We start from the raw sequence: 21,522 nt of genomic DNA, 5'->3' as shown, positions 1-21,522 counted from the left end.
GTTGCTGATACAGCCCAAATTCCAAGGGGAATAACAATAACAGGGCTTAAAAAATGCTGCATTAGTAGACCTTCTGTTAGGCATTTAACTGAGAAAATGAGCAACTGATCATCTCTGCTGAAAGAACAAGTTGAAAATGCTCTATTTTTATTAAACTCTGCCTGCTATGATAACAGCCCTGATAGAACCCACTGAAATGATATCAGCCCTTTTTTTCCTGGCCAGATGCAAGAGAAACCATTCTGCTTGCATCTGAGGCTGCCAACTGCTTACCTCTGTTGTCTCTGATCTACCTGAATTACAAGAGGATTATTAACTGCTGTAGTAAAAGACAGGGAAGGAAAAAACTGCTTTAGAATTCTGTTGCACGACATTTTAGCTGAGAATGCTATTACCATTAGTAACCATGATCATGAAAATTTTGCACAGAAAAATGTACTTCTTTATTAATTAGCTAAACAATTGCAATTGATGTTGTTCATGTCATTCTACTTTAAGACTTCAGATAGAGATTTGATAAATAAAATATGAAGCCCTGCCCTACAAACTAACTTTATTTCCTACATTGTATTTTTTTGAAGCTTAATTCCACTCTATTTCCCTGTAACCTATGGACTAAAATCATTCCTCATTTCAGTAGTTTCCAACTTCTGTCTCATTGTGCTTGCTACAAGAACTATAACTAATCAAAGTTCAACCCTCTTCATCACCTTCAATTCTTCCTCAAATTGTCCCATGAGGGTAACTTATTTGCTCCAGTAGTGTTGCTGGGAAGTATGGAATGTGTGTAACTTTACTATTCAGTCAGCATTAGGAACCATTTGTTGAAAATTGCTACATCAAGATATTCCTAAAAATAAAACCTTTTCTAGAAAACAGAGCTTTAGAAAACTAATACAAAATTCTAAAAACCCAGAATATCTAGTTTTTTGAAAGTGAAAATACCATGAAGAAAAATGATTTAAAGCTTTTGCCTTTTGTATCTTCTTATTCTTTTTGCCTTTTCATTTTACTTGATGCCAAGTAGCACTTTGAGACTTCACAGTTTAAAACATTACTAGCTTTCAGTGCATTCCACCTTTTTTTTTTCCCTTTTGGATTGATTCATTTTTCTGATGCCATGGGAAACCCAGAACTGTAGTACCAGGAATTTGTCCTTATTTCTTATTGTAATACAGAGAGAACAATGGCTCAATTTCTCAAACACTTAAACCACTTCAGAGTGCTCTGATCCCTTATTAAATGCAGTAATTAATCCCCCAGATATTTTGGCATAAGCAAATATTTTTAACTTCCAGCCCCTTGTGGGACATTTGGCATTGACTTGGGGAAGGAAAGGGCACAGGCGGGGCAACTCGAATCACCAGGAAATCTTTGAAGGAAATAAATTCTCTATTGCATAAAAACAGAAAAGCTGCTTTCTGGTAAAACAGCTTGGAAACTTGAATTTTCTTCTCTCTTTCCATGGCAGAAGCAAGGGCTAGATGAAAGCCTAGGTGTGATAATGCAGTCTGCTAGAGCTGCAGTGCCATGACAGAACAGCACGCTGCTCCTAAGAGTATCCCTGAACTGCACTGGGCTCGAATGCAGCATTGCATTTAAAACACAGCAGAGATCTACTCTGGGCTGCAATAAAAATCATGGCATTTTCATCTGTTTGCTGTACAACACACACTGCTGTGGCTCTTTGAAAATACAGAATAATAACTAAAATAAGAAGACATTATTTTGAGGGAAGATGTTTGAAAAAGCCACCTGTATGTTGTGCAAGTTGAAAATTTAGTGACCTTAGTTACTTCATTATGTTCATATCTTCTGAAATGTGGGAGGAAAGAAAACAAATCCTAAAAAATCACTTTCCTTCCCACATCTTTCACCTGGTTTTCTTTAAACTTGAATCCATTTTGAAATATTTTAAAAAAAAGTTATTATCACAAATCTGTTATGTATCAGAACAATTACTGTCACATCTGTTAACATTTAGTTTTCCCCAGCTCTTCATCCTGTCCCCCTAGATTATGGTTTCCTTGATATGAGACTAATTGGTTATGATGGGTTTTCTCTTTGCAGGTGTTCCTATGATGCTTAACACCTTGATCCAATTTTCTTAGAGCAGGCAGCCTTTTGGTCATGAGGAAAATTCTGCTCATGATGATTACATGTGCAATGCACTAAATTGCTCCAGACAGCTTTGTTTGGAAATGCATGAAAAATCAGGTCTCACTTGGGAGAAATGCCAAGAAAAACAATCTTAGCTTTTTCACTGAAGTGACAGACATAAAATCCACAATAAGGATCAACAAATTTCTTACAATAATGAAAATCACTAACCACTTAATTTCTCTGTGCAGTTGATTTCCTTCATGTTCCCTATATCTCTAAATACATACCAGACTTTTCTGGCTTAAAAAACTCCCCCCAAGAAAACCCAAATGCCCTACAAAAATACTCCAATTGGAAAAACAGTAAGAATTAACTGATTTCCCCTAGAATTTTAGCCCAAATATACAATGATTCAGGTAAGCATTAAAGAATCACCAGCTATTTCAATATAACTATATATTTTGACACACAAGTAAAACTTTTGGTGGGTTTTGTTACTGATTTCCATGGGAACAAAGTATCCTGAAATAGGTATTATGATTGTTAATTAGACTCATTGAGGGGAAGAACTTGTTCCATACTCACAAAAGAAGCAAGAACAATTATTAGCCAAGCCTAAGCTGGAAATCTGTAAGAGAAGTCCAAATATCTGGTAAGAATAATTAGGTTAAGACAAATATAATTTATTTCAAAAAAATCTCTTATGTTTGTGATGCCCACTGCTTCCAGTCTGAGCGAATAACATGAACCACAGCTTGTAAAAGGTGCAGTGTCCATCACAGGCAAATACTGTGATGAGAGATTTTATTTAAAAATGGATCTTATTTTGAAATAAGGCAATTCTATAAGCATTTGTATGTTTTTCTGTTATGCAAAATTATTTTTAAATAGTATGGTTTTATTATCAGGCTGAAGTTCATCATAAGAAGCCAAAAATATATTAATAATGACAAAAGAGAATTGGTTACAGATCTTGTCCTACAGTGAACTACAAAATCTTGTTAGGAAATACATCTTCATAAAGTTAATGCATAATTGATAGCCATATGAGGATCTTTTGTTTTTTCTGATCTAAGTTCTACATATAATTCAACCAATGTTAGTTGTTAGTCTAGAATCCATTCAGGTTAAACACAAGATTAACTATGTGAATGTAATTAAGGCAAGGGAACTGGCTTGAAAGAAATGTCTATAATTTCCCTCAGTTTTCCACCCTGCAATCAGCCTCATTCAAGCGTCAGATACTGCCAAATTTTACAAAATATTTATCATACAAATTGTGAACATCAGGAGGTTTTGTTAGGTTCTTTCTGCTTTTGTTATATTTTTGTTACTTGGATGCAATAAACACAACTAAATTTTCATGGTTTTCATATGTAAGCTGCCTATTTGAATCCCATAATCTATGATTTTTAAACTTTGTTGAAAACAGTGCTGCTCTTTGTATCTATCAAGTTCAGCCACCATTGTAGCACCAGAGTGGCTTTCTGAAATTCATTACAGTTTGTCCTCACAGCTGCCCAGCAAGGTCAGAGTATACCATCCTTATTTTTAAAGCGGCAAACTGACATCCTGAATAAACTGAATTTTTGGGAGGACTGGAATCCACCATAACTGCTCTGGCATTGTGCTGCCAAACTAGCAAAGGCAAACCTTTCTCATCCTGGGCAGTCTTCCATCTCCTGCCCTCCTCCAATGTGCTCCTTACACATTTGAGCCTTGATCACCAGATGCTGACCATGTGCTTATTCTGCCATGTGCACCAAGATCTGTCACTCTACTAAATCATTCATCTCATCCTTAAGAGGTTTTTTAATGAGTTTTAGGAGTTATTTTATGAGCTACAACAGGTATTGCTTAGCTCTAGTCATCTGTGCCTTTATTAAGCAAAGGCATAAAAAGCCTGACTACTACTTTTGTTTTTCTCTCTAATTTGGGATTTTTTGAGTGAGAACTGTGATGCACTATGAGAAAGACTCAAACTTCCAGTAATTCTAAAAGCAGGAAATACCAGTGAAAACCTGTTTCTCGGGGGACACCCAGCCTAAGTACTTGGTTCTGAAAAATTCAGATAGTCAAAAAGGAATCTATTGCTGGGTGTTCAGCTATACTGGGATTTTTCAGCACATTATGTACCATATATTTGATAGGTTATTGTCAGGTCCTGAAGTGATTTAGAATGTAAATTAAAATATACAATATCTACATTACACTGAGGCTTTTACCTCAAGTAGGACATTATTCTATTTACCTTCAACTTTGTAAACTACTGAACTACCATCTTAAGCAGTTCAGGCTTCAGATCCCAGGAACAACTTCTTGACTCTTATTTCTCTAATAACAATTCTCCAGTTAAAAAAAAAATCATTTATTGCAGAAATGTAAAACAAAATTACTCCTCTGGTATCCAAGAATGCTCTGTACTCCAGAGATACCTTTTCCTCCATGAGGCATTTCATTTTTCCACCAAACTCATCTAGTGTATCTTAATTATCATCCACCCATTTTCTCATTATATTCTCTTTAATGGCTGAAGGAGACCTATGATAGACACCTTAATTTTTAGTTGAACCTAGAAGCAGACATTCAGACTCTTCTGTGCAATAATGGAATTTCTGGATCATTATGATATTCATAACTTCTACAATATCTCTAAAATTTTATTGCCTATTCTGAACAGCAAATATAAGGTGATTTTTCAGTGAAACACTGGAAATGTGACCAGAACTTATAAAATAATAGGAGATCAAACTGTGATGGTACTGATTTGAGTTCTCTTTTCAGTAAAGCTATTTCAGGCTAATCTATCTTTATCTTGGCACACCAGGAATTCGGGCATCCTTCAGTTTTTACAACTCACTTAAACAGCAAAGGATTAACAAGTAATATTTTATACTTCAAACTGCAATCAGCCTCAACTCCTCACTCCAGAAATATTTCCTTTAACTATAGAAAAATAATTCTGTGCATTAAAATCAGAAACCTGCAACACAATCATTATTAATTACCAGCTGCTTTCATGACTGAGAACATGTTTTTTATTGGCTATTCAAGACTGGACATGCACACAGATAAGTCCCTTACATTGTTCCCTTTCCACAAAAAAAAAAAAAAAAACAAAACAAAAACAAAAACACAACAACAAACAAAAAAAGCTTTGATTTCTTTCACTGTGCATTGTTGAAACATAGAATGTGTGTTCCTCCACCGATTCAATGCAGAATTTATAGTCACACTGTACTTCAGAAGCACAAGGGTGAACAACACCTCTTTTGGAATGCATCCAAAGGAATGGCTAATACAAACATGTTCAAATGAAGAAATGCTTAAAACAGATATTTAAAATCTACTGAAATCATGTGCATTTTGCTTTATACTATTCAAGTGGATTTCAGGAATTCCTGTTACAGCTTTGCACAGGAATTCTCTCCTAGGTAACATGTAACTTGCCCCTCTATCCTAAGTAATTTGGGCAACATTTTTTTATCAGACACAAGATTCACTTTATACATCACATATATATATTTATGTATGTGATTTATATACAGCTTATATCACAGGATATAAATTCCACAGGATTCACTTTTTTAACCAATATTTAACATCTATATAAGTCCATCAATTCTACCTTTGAAGTCTTGCTTTTAAAATCTGGCGTTTCTTTCAAATCAATTAGTCCCTTAACATCAACTTCTTATTAACCCATCATGAATAAAATAATTCATATTTAGTATTTCAGTAATTCACAAGGATCTACATGAGGAATAAAAAGCTGTTGTCTTGACTCAGAGAGGGCAGTGTGTCATGGCCATGAGTACTTGGCTTATCTACTCCCAACAGGGCAGCTAAAAGCTAGATGGGAACCATTTTTTTTGGCTTTTTTTCAATTTAAAATCAAGTTTGGCCCACTCACAGTGGACAGTTATGAAGCAGATGGTCAATGAAAAAGCATGAATAAATAAATAATTTTCTAATATTGAACCTAGAATCATCTGCTTTGTTTTTTGTGTGCCAAAAAAATGCCAGAGTAGACATTACCTATCAATGCTCAAGACAAGCTCTTGATGTTAACAAAGAGGCACTTATTCTCAAGATCTGGTTAATTACCAGTCATTACCATCATTTCCACGTTTCCATGGATGTTCTGCCATCAGCAGTCTTTTCCTCTGCATGCTGTTAATTCCCCATGGCACTGCAGCCCCTTTGTGGCATTCAAGAGAAGCTCCCACTGATATTCACAAAGATCAGCCCACTATGTCAGCTTCCCAGCCATTAGTGCAGTTTCTTGAGATTACTCCAGCTGAGCAAGCACTGTTTGGTTTAATTTGGTTTGTACTGCTTTTCAGAAAAACAATATGTGAAAAATAGTTCTACATTCAGGCCAAAGAATAAAAATTTTAGTCTTTAGTCACTCATGCTTAGGCACAGAGAGATAAAAAGGGAAAAATTTTCAAAGGAAAAGAACAGTGGCTTAAAATATAACACTCATTCTATTAGCATTTTTCTCTAAGTAGGAGTCCAGTTGTTCTAAGAGTACAACACAGTTATTTTCATGTTTTGCTCAAATTCATCATTGCTACTTCATATTACTTCTGCATAAAAGGACAATTAGGGGGGAAAAAGGGGGAAAAATCACTTTTGACTGAGAAAAAAGACTTTTCTCTAGAAGAAAGACACATCAATAGCTAAGTTTCAACCTCATACTGAAAAACTTAACATTCTGCTTCAAACTATTAAAAACCTTGTGGGTTTTGGAAGCTGTTGGCCTAAAAACTCCTGCACAAATCATCCAAGTGCCAACAAAGCAGACAAGCAGAGTAAAAGCAGTGAGGCAAGATCGGGGAGCCCCAAACAAATGAAGGGTGAGCCATGAGCCTTTATTAGGAGCAAAAGGCAAAGCTCAGAGCTGGCTCATATCACTAGATTGTCATAGCTGGCACTGGCAGGAAGGGATTCCGCTTTTTATTGGGCAACAGCTTATATTACAGAGGCTTTACTGACTACTATCTATAGGAAGCTATGGCAGATTCCATCAGCAGAAGTTGTCACAGAGCCAGCCTCCAATTTTACACTTTGCCAGAAGTCAAGAGACATCAGACACCTACTGACAAACAGCAACTCTTTGGGAGCTTTAATACACTTAAACTCACAAATGCTTCTGAGATGGTTTATCTCTTTTGGAAGTGTAAGAGACATTTATGGCTCTTCAAGACAGTACTTTACAAATTCTAGTAATGCCACTTGCCTTTTAGTCTAGATTATTGCCTTTCTGCAAAGAATACAAGCTGGTGGTTGACAGTATACTTCCTCTATGCATTTATTTCATTCAAATTCACAGAGATTCCTTGTTTGTTCACGTTTCAGAAAGTAATTAAGTATTGGACCTCAAAATAACAGCAGAAAGAATGGGATTCTTTGCTCAAAGAGGACTTCCTGTCACCAGGAAATTAAATGTTTCTTCTGGCAGACAGTAAAGTACACACAGAAATAAAAATTAATCTGTAGGCTTACACTTACATGCTTTCTCAAAGTTAATTAAGAAGGAAGGTTACCCAAGGTTCAATGAATGAGGCAATGCCAATTTAGGAAGTGATCTCAACTTACGAGAGGGCAAAAAACACAAAATTTCAATTGTTGAGAAGATGGAATAGATGCTTGTATTCTCTGATTTTTTGAAACTGTGATTTTGAACTCCTGTATCAGTGCAGGTAGGGTTTACACAAAGAAACACACTCCCAAAGATGAGTAAAAAAAGTGAAAAAATATTGCATAATAAACACAGAAACGGGGTAGATCCTGTCTGCTTATTAGCCTGACTTGCCTAGATATCAAGAACACACAGAAGGAAAACCAGTTCCCAAATCATGCACAGGCAATTCAAGAACTGAAATTCCACAGGTGCAAAAATTTCCCAAGTTTTCATGTCAGTAAAAAGAGCAATTAATAAAAGATCAATTACTTTAACACTATCAGTGCTATAAAAAAGCGGGGAAATGGATAATATTTTGGGGGTGACAGTAGTTTCTCAATCATCCTGTAATTAGTGACTTTGACAAGGATTAACTTGTGGAGCTGTTTTACCATTTTACTTGCCATTTTCACGCCAAGACAGGGCTTAGGAGTGACAGTGCAAACCTAGTAGCAGATGTTACTTGATTTAAGGGAAGGGAAGGAGGGTAAAGACTTCAAAATTATTTTTCTGACAGTCATTCTAACTGGCTGAACTAGTAAAGCTTTGGTCTTCAAATGAAATCCAAAACAACATATTTATCACTTCTTGCAACCCCATTTTTGCAGAAAGAACATTGATACTTGGAGAAGTGAAGAACCCACTTCCCAATGATAGCTTGGACTGTGCATCTTAGAAAATGGTAGTACAGAAACAACTTACCTTCTGGGCATAAATCTAATTAGGAAATCAGGACTAAGATAACCCTAGAGACTAAAGATACCTGGGATGTAGGATTTAGCTCTTCTAAGACAGGAGGCCATGAGGGGGCATTCTGCTAGATTTGGTCACACAAATGTAGCCAGAATAAAAAATTCTGCACTGTAACATTTGCAGTCCTGTTTCAGTTAAGGTGCTTTGTGAAACACACAAATCTGTCTCTGTCACCATCCAAAACATTGGTCTAGGGAAAGCATTTGAAATACCTATATTAATTTCACTTAATTCCAGTAAGCAATGACCAGCAAAGAGGAGCACATACCTTCTGGAAATCTACATCAGAATTACTCTTCAATGCCATACATTCTTTAAGTCTAGGATAAAGCAATCTGATAGATTACCAAAAAATCCCTTAAAGCATCATTGAAGTTCACATGTTTTAGAAATGCTATAATTAAAGTACCATCCATGCAGAGAGACAGAGAAACAGTTCATTGCTTTCAAATATAGTCAGGGGTCCAACTAGACATACAAACTTTCATATCCCCTTTTCATGCTCACAGTCCTGGGATGAGGACTCAATTGTTTAGCAAACTTCTTCAAAACTTTACCAGCTTCAACTCATGACAGAGCTGCACAACTCATTCCTAGATTCATTTTCCCTAATGTTTTTGTATAGTGCATAGGTTCTAAAAATACCCCACAAAAGCTGAAAAGCATAAAAAGCTAGCTAATCTTTATTGCAGGACAAGTTATTTTTGCCATACACTAAGAAAAAGATTTATGCATGTGGTAGAAACACGAAATAGATTTGCTTTACTGTAAAAGACTTTGCTGTTTTATTTTGACCTTTTAAAATGTTTAGATAAGATCAGAGTAAAATTAACAGGCAGTAATCACCCTCTCCAAAGTAAGTCTAAGTAAATCTATAGTGCTTCTCCATTAAGAACTCCACAAGCCACTGCATACAAATTTAGTGTGGGTCATCGAATGCTTGCTCCAAAAATCAGTTTGGAGCCACTTTTATCAAATGCCAGGAATAAGGAGTGAACTCCTTCATGTTTACTCCATGCTGCTCTGGCAGGAAGCTAACAATAGCAAAGGAACTTGGAACTGCAGGACTAAATCCCCATTTGTCTCACCCTCATAGTCATAAAACTGTTTATGCAGATAAAAAGACTGACAATCGTATCAAGTGCTGTGCACTGAATTACTGAAAGCTTCCAAACACCCTTGCTTAAAGGAACTTATAGCCTTAAGTAATCAGCTTCTTAGCAGACAGCATGAGAATTTTTAACACAAGTAAAATATAGGTAAAATATGGTGAATTGTTGTTCTTAGGTAGAGTATGATTCTTTCTTACTTTGCATGAGAAATACAATCTCAGAGTTACCAGCCTTATATTACACAAGGGGAAATATAATCCAGAAAATTCAGTGTTTGTATCTAGAAAAAAGAAATTATGCATGCAATGTGGAAGGAAAAAATAAGAATGACAGGTGGCAGACTCAAAATTGTTTTAACACAAGTTGTGTAGCTACACCAACTGCTGTGGAGAAGGCTAAAACAAGCAGCGAATAGAAATATGTTTTAATTGCTGCACTATTTACTTTTGTAAGCAATGTGACTGTAGTCACATTTAAAGCATCAGACTAAGTAAAAGCAAAAGGATTTAGAAAGCTAAGTTGGAAGAATTTCTGATTGATTCTTCACATTTCTCCTTAACAGTTTTTTTCTCACATCAGAAACATTATTAAGAATGGCCTCTGGTATGGTCTTCCTATGCAGAGCATACAAGAAGTGCTTCCATGGTTTATTTGGTACATTCCAGACACGTGGTTTCACAAGAGGAAACAGTAGGGAAATCATCACAGGGTGCTCCTGCTCTCCACACAGCCCTTGATCCCCTTAAACCAGTTGATTTTGACAGAAACATTGGCATATCATGTCACAGGGCAAGCAGCAAGGGCGGGGTTGGTAGGTGGAAAGAGTGCTTTAAACTGGTACTAGCACTAAATGCTTCAAAATTAATGATCCAGGCACCCAGCAGGTAGATGATAGAAATGCCAGCTTCAGCAGCCTTCCCACATGCACCCCATTTCCTTACTCTCACTTATTTATACCACAGTAACTAGTATAATTAAAGCCTAACATGAATAGGGTTAAAAAATGTAAATTCTTCTTTCTTAATGTGCTGTTTTCACCCTGAATTAATTCAGACATTCAATTTACAAAGTTCTACAGAAACACTTTCTCTGTCAGACCTGGAGCAAGGAGAACTGTGATCACATTTTTAAGACAGCTTTGCTACAACAAAGGCATCTCATGGAACATAACAGACCACAAGGGAGAAAACAAGTCCTGCATTACAGCTTTGTTGCTCTGCACAGCTGGTGACATTTCCCACAGATGTCCCTACTAAACATCAATAAAATGGAGCAGCACAGAAAAAACAAAAGATAAATTACATATGTCATTTGGCATGGGTCATACCTCAGGTGACAATGCTTCAAGTATCAGTACAACAGGAAAATAATAGCAATGAACTTGGAAGACATAAAACAGAGAAGAAAATTCTAAGTCCCATGAACACACATAACAATCTACAGGATTTTGTCAAGGACTTTCAGCCTCCAGTAGTCTAAAAAAAAAATCAAGATTCTAAATATGGATTTAGAAACCCTACCAGAGAATAGAATAAGCAAATATATCAGCATTCAACAGCTCTTACAAGTTTAAAGACTGCAAAGAGCCTGCAAGGGCCCTAAGAGGGTCTGTCCTGGAGGCTTGTCTGCCTGGGCTGGGGGCCAAGGCAGGGAGTGCAGCTGCAGCCTGTCCAGGCTGTCCCCCTCCCTTCCCTGCACTGCCTGGGCCAAAGCCCCTTCCCGTGGGAGCTGCATTTCAGCTGAGCCTCAACCATCAGCCCTCCTGCTCATCCTAGGTCCTGTTTATGCAGTGTCCCAGCCTGGCCTGGGCTCAGGGGCCCTGCCTGGCCATCCCAAGGCTGTGCTTGCCCTCTGCTCCCTCACTTGGGTGCTGCTGTCTGCTCCGTCACCCTCATCTCCTGCCTCAGCCTCTCTCAGGGAGCAGCCAGCCCTCACTGCTCCACGTCTGTTGAATGTTCTTTTGCTCTTGTATTCATGAGGGAATGGAAATGACAGGACATGATTTATACTGGTCTAATTACAACTGAAATAACTCTTATCCAGCTAGCTTGACAAAATGAAGCTGAGAGGAAAATATAGAATAAAAATGTTATTAGGTCTGTCTGGCGTTTGTTGCAGGCAAATATTCCTTATGAAAATTAGACTCTCTAGTCACATGATTTCAAGATGAATATGGAAAGGATGGTGTCTGTCGCCACTGACATGACAGGAAATCTTGACCTTTGACTAGAAATTTAAATAACTGGCTGGCAATCCCTGTATATGGTTAAAATCAGCTGTGATGAAACAAGAGGGTATCAACTAAAACATTGAAGCTTAAAGAGAGCAGATTTTTTAATAAACTTTATAAACGTAACTTGAAAATGGTTAAGATTTAAAATTCTAGGATGAACAGTAGACTAATCTGGACAGCTTTCAAGGGAAAGGTGGTGTTTTGGTAGTTCCAATCATAAATTGTTTAAATTTATTCAAGTCACATAGCTCTTCCCCAGGATATTCTGTCAAGTGACAGGCCTGCACTCACTATCTCAATTTCCCATTCTTTAGAATGGGACCACTTATATTACACTGCCAGATGCAGGTCCATCTGTTACAAATGAAAAATCAAGATACTCCATGGAATTACTTTCCAGAGAATCTTTGTTCTGCTATCAGGTTATTTTTAACACATTACCTTTCTTTAAAGTTGCTTGCCATCAGGGACACAGTCCATTTCATACAGTTCTCCAAATGGCAATATCATTTTTCCATTGATAGTTATTTGTGCTGAAAGAATCAAGTTCTTTAACTAAGAGTTTCTCAAGACAAGACAAAATGCAAAGCAAAGTAACAACCCAGTACTTGGCCTGACATAATCCTTCCAAAAGCAGCCTCTGTTGCTAGAGGCAGGGAAAAGGCTGTATTTGCAATTAATGAGAAATTAATTTTCCAATGAGTACCATTTCATGCATATCCCTAATCTGGGAAAAGTCTGATCTCTCTTCACCTCAGAAGGAATTACACATCCCCAAGGCCAGGCTATCTGCTGGATCTAATAATTGCTGGGTAACCAGAGACACGGGATTAGAACAGAACTGTTCCAAACAACTTCTGTTGTGCCAGTTTTCTGACAAAAGGAGCTTTTCTTGTAAATTACATTGGCAACTAATGGTGCTGGATCCCTGTACCAGCAGGAATCATAGGAAAGCAATGCCACAGCTGTAACTTGTTCTTCCATTAAAACCAACTGGGACCATGGAAAGCTGATCCTGAGCTTTTGCTCAGCACATATTATCAAATTAGCAGGGTTCTGATGTACATAAGCATCCACACCATGATACAGCAGAAGAATCCAAAACAAGGGTTGAAAAATGGCAAAAAAATAAGAAACTCTTCTATACATGCTCAGTTCTGCAGCAAGACAGAAAAGAGGATAAGTAACGAAATACGGACAAAAATAAAGTGAAAAATAGAAGGGTGGGAATATTAAAGTGATTAGGAAACAGAATGCAAAAGAAATAAACTATAAAGGAGATAAAAGAAGTTCATGGAGCAAAAAGTAAGAAATGGAAGAAGCTGAGCATGCATAAACATTAATTATGGAGAATTCAGATTCCTTCAGCTCCAGATTTTTGTTAGCGATAACATTGACTGATTCAGTTACAGATATTAAAAATTAATTAAGAACTCATAAACTCAGGCAAAACTAACAAATTCCTGCCTCTGACTGAACTGAGTTGAGCATATAAAGCTAGTAATCAATTTGACCCTGAAAACTTTCCTGGTTAAACACTGTCAAGAATGACCAGCTTGACAGCTTAGGGGTGATTCACAACCAGTTTGACTATCATTCCTCATTTAAATTGATTAACACAAGTAGACATGAAAATGTCTGCAGCTTGACAAGTGAAACATGCAGTTGTACATAAAACTTTCAAGGGATTCAGAAAACATGTGTGTGTTGGCAATAAAATATGTCTTCCATGTAGAACTACTATTTGCAGTCCTCTAAAGCCACAATAGAAATCATGTCAGGCTGCACATAGAAAGATGCAGCTCAGCAGGCAAATCCTTAAACATGTAAAACATACAGTGGATCCAATTTCTGCCATAACAAACAGGATTTACCTTTGGTTCTGCTTAGGAAAACTAGCAAAAGAAGTCTTTCCCAAAAGCTGAGCTGGGAAACTGTTACAAAGTCAAAAAATAGGATAAATAGTTACCTCTCGATCCAATTGATTCAGCAGCACAAAAGGGAATGATTTGCAGCTGGGGCAAGGTGCACCACTCTTTGCCACACCCAGAGAGAGTCCTGACACACCTGGCCAGACACAGGAGTTCTTAATGAGTCCTTAATGAGTCAGCTTCATTACCTGCGGGCAGAGACCAGAGGAATGAGCACCTGCACACTTCTCACAGTTATAGACTCATCTTAGCACTCCACTATGAAAAATGCAGGGTAAACAGAATGTACAGGAAGAGCAGAGCTACAGGTACTGCAGGGTGTGCTCTTACAACCATTTGTTTTATCTTCGCTGCTTTCTGTTTGTCTGCTGTGTATTTTAATTTAGAAGGAAAGTTAGTCCATGCAGATTATTGGTGTTCCACAAAAAGCCTACCAAAAACACACTGCAAAAATCCCCACACATGCCAGCAAACAAAAAATATGAAGAAATAGAGGTAACAAGTGAACTTCAAAGCTTAAGCATATTTAATTTGGTTAGAAATGTAAGCCATTGTGACAGACAACACAAGAGATTCTGATACTGTTTAAGAAAAAAAGAATGGTATGTTTTTAAATTTTAATCACATCTCTCAGGATCAGTGTATCTACATACAAACAACATGACTTGAATATGTAGTTTCAGTACTGAGAGGTTCAGCTGCCTAAAAAATTAGATCAATTTACTGTTTCTGAGCTCCTCTTCATCTCTTCACCACTGTGCCTCAATAATTTTATAACTTACTAATCATAATAGCACACTTATGGACCCATACATAGTCATTTCAACAAAAAAGCAAACACAGCTACTTCTATATCTAAAATTTTGGGCCTGAGCATTAAGCAAGAATTTACCTTTAGATACTTCATGTTTCCTTCTCAAAAAGGAAGGCTTTCTTTCTAAGGAAAAGTGGGCAAAATTACACATTAATTATTTCCAAGGATTCATCTTAGTTATTTTTGCTTCTGCAAAATTTGAAGGGCAAGGGAACATACAGGGAAGAATTTTTCAAGTTTTGATAACATATGGAGAACTCACTGAAACCCTCCAACCCAAATTCTGAAAAATAAGTGTAATAATTACATTTTAGAATAATTCCACTTATACCAGTGCACACTCATAAAACAAAGAAATATCTTACTTTGGTGAGATATGAGTATTTGAAAAAACACTGTAGCTTCCCATCCCAAGCATTTAGATCAATTTTTTAATCTCCTTACCAGTAATACCTGTTATAAAATACATTCTTTTTCTTTCTTTCTTTCTTTTTCTGGTGTGCTCAGCCATTCCCCAGCTCCTACTCCAACTGCAACCTCTCCCTATATGAGTGGAAAGAACGGTGTAACTCCCAGCAGGTAATTAATTGCTGTGAGGGGTCGTTTTCAGAGAGATTGAAAACACCTGAGTGGGAGGAACAGCTGTGGGGCTGCTGGCAGAACAGACACTTGTTCCCACACACTGAGGGCTTAAATGACGGAGTCCTGAGAGCTCTGCACTACCTTGGAAATTCAAAATGCTTATGTAAGGCAGGACTAAATGTCTCATGGTGCTCTCTCACCTTGTTAGAGGCAGCCTCTTCTCTGCAGAAAGAGGGAGAGAAGAGCAAAGAGGGTCTCAGCAGGAGCACACCCCTGTAGCCAGCATAGTCAGGTGCCCTCCTCCACTTTTCTTCCCACTCTACTCTTTTCAGGTGTGATCTATCTCTTGGGTGAAAAAATGGCATTGAGGGACTGAAGCAAATGATTTCAAATTTCCTGTGTTCAGGAGAAAACAGGAGACTCAGAACCTCAATTATAAGAACCGTGTTGGAGAATAAAAAAGAAAACATTGGTCTCCATTTTGGAAAAATGCACAGTCAACCCCTCCTGACCTCAATAGTGTAATATTACAGTCAATATTTTTATCTGTGCTTTTTCAAGTTTATTCAATTTATTTTGGGAAAGTTTACAACAAAAATCACGTTCACTTCTCTTGCACGTGGCTCAGACAAAATGTGCATTACTCCAACACAGGCACTACAGGTAACCTGGAAAATTTAAATAATCCAAATGATGAAGGAACTGATACTGGCTCATGATGCTGGTTAAAAAATTCTGATAATCTATTTCTGTCCCCTCACAAATTAAAACTAGAAAGCAATCTAAATACAATGCAAAATGGGTCCAGTTAAGTTACTTTGCACCGATGTCTATATTTTATTTTAATGTATTAATAAACACCATATTTTATGTATTTTTTTCTGCACTCTTTTGTCACATCAGTACCATGCTTTATACATTTAAATTACCTGCAAAGATGAGGATAAAAAAAAGTGATAAAATATGACTGGAAGCCAAAACTAACTGTCAATCCAATACTAAATATAATCTTAGCATGCCAGAAACAATGTCTTTTCTTGATATTGCATTTATTCCCCCTGGAGTGGTTAGATTTTCACTTCCTGAAGATAAATATGAATTTTAGAAACCTGCATTACTGTCCTGCTTCAGAAAAAGAAATCAAAAGAATTCCATCACATTTCATGTCTATTCTGTGTTAAAGTGCCATAAGTACTTTTATCTTCCTTATGAAAAAAAGGAAACCAGACATTCCAATTGGCTATCTAATTTATTGCTACTCTTTTTTTCTTTTCATTAATGATTTACATATAAAATGTTCTTTGATTTCTGTGCTGTTAAACTACCCAGGGTAAGGAGACTTGGAGAAACAGATCAGATTGAGCACTTGTAAATGATCAGTATATTCTCTTCCTTCTAGAAACTTGCATATGGACAAGGAACCAGCTCGATGGTTATTTTAAAGTGAAACTGGTCATATTTAAAGACTTCCAGAAAAGCAGATGGATAGAAGGTTTAGTGAGGAAATATTTAATCAGAAGAGATTTGGTAAATTAATCTGTAAATGAATCCTTGCATGTGTGCTGTTTTCATTACAGAGAAGCAATATCTCTGCCAATCATCTCCCAGCTTTTCCAGTGCCAAAGTGCACCTTACCCCACACTGCCCCACCAGACTTCACTGTTTTAGCAACAGCCTCCTACACTTACAGGCCAGCTAGCACAACCTTTTACATTAAAACAAAACCCAACCACCATTTCTTCCTACCCAAACTTCTCATTTTGACTCCTCTAAGGATTCCCAGGAAAGATTCAGCTTCTGGAGGTTGTTGATGGGCAAAATCTAGAGGTTACCTAATATGGGAGTTGGAGTGTGATTTTGATGTTCCAGACACAAATGATTTGGGGGTATGTGTCTAATCTTACAATCCAGTGAAGTAAGCAAAATAAAAGAATAAAGGTCAGTTTTTAACTGGCTGTATTGTTCTCCAAAATAAAATCTCACCAGACTATCATTAAAAATAGTCTGTTATTAATATTATTATACTGCTATATATTACTATTGTACTACTGGTTATTTTCAAACCAGTTCTATAATGGCCTAAATTCACATCATAGCAATACCTTACAAGCCTCACCATAATGTTAGCTTTTGAGTATTTATAGCTCCACTCTTTATATCACAGGAAAAGTATGCAGGGTCTTATACTCTGGCAAGCAGAGATCACAGTGTCAGGAAACTCTATAGTCACTTTGCTATAGTGCAGGAGCTTCAACAAATAATAAAGCACAAGCCTTAAAAAGGCAAAGCATCCAGTGTGTGGAACATCTTAATCTATTTCAGAAGAATTATTTAACCAAGTGGTAATGATTTCACACTGGTGATTCTTTTTTTCTCATGAGCATAGTAATAATTTATATGTAATTCTGAATAGAAATCTAGGCTGAAATGACTGCTTGAAACTCTAGACAACTTTTCTTTCCAGTCCTTGCTGAGCTTATAAAATGGAACAGGTGTTGCAGTAACTGGACTTGTTCCTTTTCCCTTGAGGTAACTCTGTGCCACAAAGAAATCAAGAAGACTCTTGCTTACATTTCTCCAAGTATATTAAAGAAGGCTCCACTGTGAAAATATTTGATAGAAATAATAACACTAATTTACTGCTATTTACCACAGCTGCCTTCCATCCACTTCACACTGAAACAAAATTATGCCTGTGACATGCCTTTGGGGGAACCTCCCTAACTCACCATACCTATAGCATTAAAGTAACTTATTTTTGGGAAAGGTACAACATAACTATTCCAAGACAAGCAGGTGGTTCTATGTCTAAATTGCTCCATTGTGACAACTGCATTTCATCATTTGTGTGTACTACTTTAAAAAAATATTTTTATATTAGAAATCCAGTTGAGATCTAAGGGGTTAAGTAAAAAAAATGTATATCCTTTCTTAGACTTCCAAATCTTTAGGAAGGATGCTCTTTATGCCTCCAAAGAAAGAAATGTAGTTATTTAAAATCCTGTTGGGATTTGTTTACACTACTATAAAATTTGGTATTTTGTATACTCCAAGCCTGGTATGATTTAAACAAACAGTGCAGTTGCTGTACTTCCCCACCTAAATATTATACCTTATCTCTGATATAAATATAAATGTATATTCATGGTGAAGAAGAACATCTTCCATCTCTGCATGTTCTTGGCACACAAAGCCTACCAGAGGCAGTGCAATTTTGCTGCCAGTTTATCCTCACGCTCTTCAGAAAAAGGGAAATATGCAGATCCTCAGCTGGTATGAATTGAATTTTCAAGGGTATAAGAGTAACTATTATAACTATTCATATCAGCCTCTATTCCTGTCCCTTTAAAATCCTTAATACAGCTTTTTAATGTTAAAGTTATCATCACTCTTTAAAGTTTAAATATGTTCAATGAATATCATATCATACCTGCAACCCCCAGATATAGTCCTTAAGATAAGAAAGCAGAGAGCCAAACAGGCATTAAAATGAACAGTGCTTCATCTTTCAAAAAATAGCTCAGGCTCATTTGCAGCATACACTTTCTGGAGTTATGTATTCTTAGCTCTTCTAGAGAATTCTCATTAGATGAAGCTAGGAAACTTTGGAGTATTGGTATTTTACTTTAAAATCCAGGAGCCTGAGCAGCTCTGAATCACATTTCTCCATCCTATTGCCAGCTGTGGGCTAATCATTCATACATTAACCTCAGTTTGACTTGTTATACTGACAGCAATGTGGAAATATGTGATTTATGAGGTAAAGCAGGTTTAATCCATTAGAAGAAAACTACTAAGTCAAGCACACCACATTGTGGATTAAGAGGTAAAAGGCTCCTTCCCACTAGAGATTCATTCCTTTCTGGATTAAACCCTTTGTCAGCAACTGCCCACCCACATTGATTATAAAGGATTGTGTCAGCCTAAATCTTAATGCAATGTTAAGAGAGAAAATTGGAGGTTTTCTGCTAGCTTCTAAAAATTTCATTCAGAATGTAAATCAGATTTTTTATAAGATTCATTTTGTTTCAGGCTATTACTTAATAATTTCTAATGCTGTCAGAAAGATTATGGAACAAACAGATTTTGTCAGGGGGATAGCCTAAATGGTTTCTTCAGGCTCCTTCCAACCCTATTTTTCTACATTCCTGTAATTTTGGAAAGATGCTAAAATTTTCATACTGTAGCTGGAATCTGAACCAGAGTATTGCTTCACTGCCCTGAATGGCAAATGTGGAGCCTGAACACCAGACCATCAAAGCTGAGCATTAAACTCCATGACATACAACAGAGGAAATGTTCCATCCAACTCCCCTGTGCCCTCACTGGAATTCTTGAAAATCCTGGCATTGTTTCTCTTTTCAGACAATCCTGTCAACATTAAGAAACCACAGAAGTCCAAAGAACCACACAGCAATATGACTAGTAAGATATTTTGTACACTGCACAGAGAGTAAGGAACACAGATTGCAGTAAAAGCAATGTTCTAGTACGTGTGTCCTTGGGGCTTGGACAGAGGAGAGGGAACAGAGCTCCTGAAACTCCTGGGATAATTTTGAGCAAATTATTCAAGCTGAGTCTAGAATGCTAATTTGATATTTTGGAGTAGTTCTGTGCTCTTAGTGAATTTGCTTTCTTTTTCCATGTTCCAAACCCATCCCAAAGGAGAGTCCACACCTCTATACCTTGATCTTCCATGGAGCCAGAGCCACCAGGAGTATCCTCACTGCTCATTCTTTCATAACAGCCCTGGGCTGAGACATTCAAACTCCAAACCTGAAGCTGCAATAGATATATTCACTTGAGACATAGAGCTAATGAGTCCTGCAGCAGGGCTGTAACAAGACAACTGTATCATTTCCAAGACCCCAGGTGGTATTTCTAACAGCTTTATGCTGCATATTTCCATAAGACAATTTAGTAGAGCTGTCTGGGGATCTCAGGACTGTTCTGTACTGTGTAATGTAACCAAACCCTTTTATAGTCTAGTTCTCCATCTAACACAGGACTAGTATTTCCATCTTTATAAAAATGTAACTGCAAGAAACATTCACAAAAAATATTGTGACTCCCAGGTACTAAATTATTGGGAGTGAAGAGAAATACTCTAGAATGAGGTAACTGGGATACTGTCATCAAAAAACCCATGATTTTGTGTGGGATAGGTATGTGTCCACAAAACAAAGCAAAACCACAGCAACTCCACAGCTCTAGATAAAAGAGAGACAGGTTCTCCAAAAGAGTATTAAGAATGCCTTTATCAACAGAAGATCAAATTAGCACAGAGGGGAGACAGGTTGGCCAATTATTGCTGGTTTAGTGTATCATAAAGAATGTTCACATCTAAAGCTCTGTTTAGTTTACCTCTGCCACAGACTCTGGAGAAACAGGTGATGTGTTCATTCCAGGCTTATGTTTTACCTCTAGGCAAGAAAACAATGCAGAAAAGTTTCTAAAGCTGAGCAAATCTAGAAAATGCAACATTTTGATCAAACTAGGCTCACTCTAACCACAGCTAAAGCCACATCAGTCTTAAAAACCAACTAAGAACAAAAGAGGGATGAAAGAAGGGGATGGGGCTTTATATGAATGCATACACCTCTAAAATGAGATAGAACACCCACCTCTGATTTCTGAGACTTCATAATGCAATATTAAAACTGTAGTGTTGTGAACAGATTGATAAAGCTCTGCTGGGATTGCTTACAAAGTGTAAATACACTGAAATAAATCAGAATTTCTTTGCACTTCAAAATGTGTTTCTCTGCAGTGTAGACAGCCCTAATAAGTAAAGCAGCCCATCCCAGCTGACATACTTCAACAATTCTAAACCACAATTATCCTTTTGTGTAACTGGTATGTGCATAAATGACTTTAAAAAAAAAAAAACTTGCAAAACACAAAATACTCCTTCCCAGAAGGGAAACTGTATAGTCAGAACATCTCATTGCTCTTCGAAAGAAGACAGTTATGAATAATATGATGGGAACTTTCAGAACATACTGCATCAATCAAGTTCTGCATGAGTAATTATAATAATGTTTTGTAACATCATTAATTTTGTCGACAGAACATGTCTCATGTTTCTGAAATACAAGATTTGTTCCCCCAAAGGACATTGGCCCTCAGCATAAGTTCCTGGCTAATTTCTGTGATTCTGCTGAGAACATCTGAGAAGTAAAGAAACATTTGTTTTCTGGGCTAGGATTTGGGTGTTGAGGTCACAGAAGGTATTGTCTGCAAGCTGGCTTTTTCCTTCTATGGCAATTGTTGTTTTGAAAGATTTCACAAAAGTGTCCAAGCTG

Source organism: Melospiza georgiana, chromosome 7 (assembly GCF_028018845.1).
Source record: "Melospiza georgiana isolate bMelGeo1 chromosome 7, bMelGeo1.pri, whole genome shotgun sequence".
Classification (NCBI taxonomy): domain Eukaryota; kingdom Metazoa; phylum Chordata; class Aves; order Passeriformes; family Passerellidae; genus Melospiza; species Melospiza georgiana.
Note: the sequence above shows the minus strand (reverse complement) of the source record.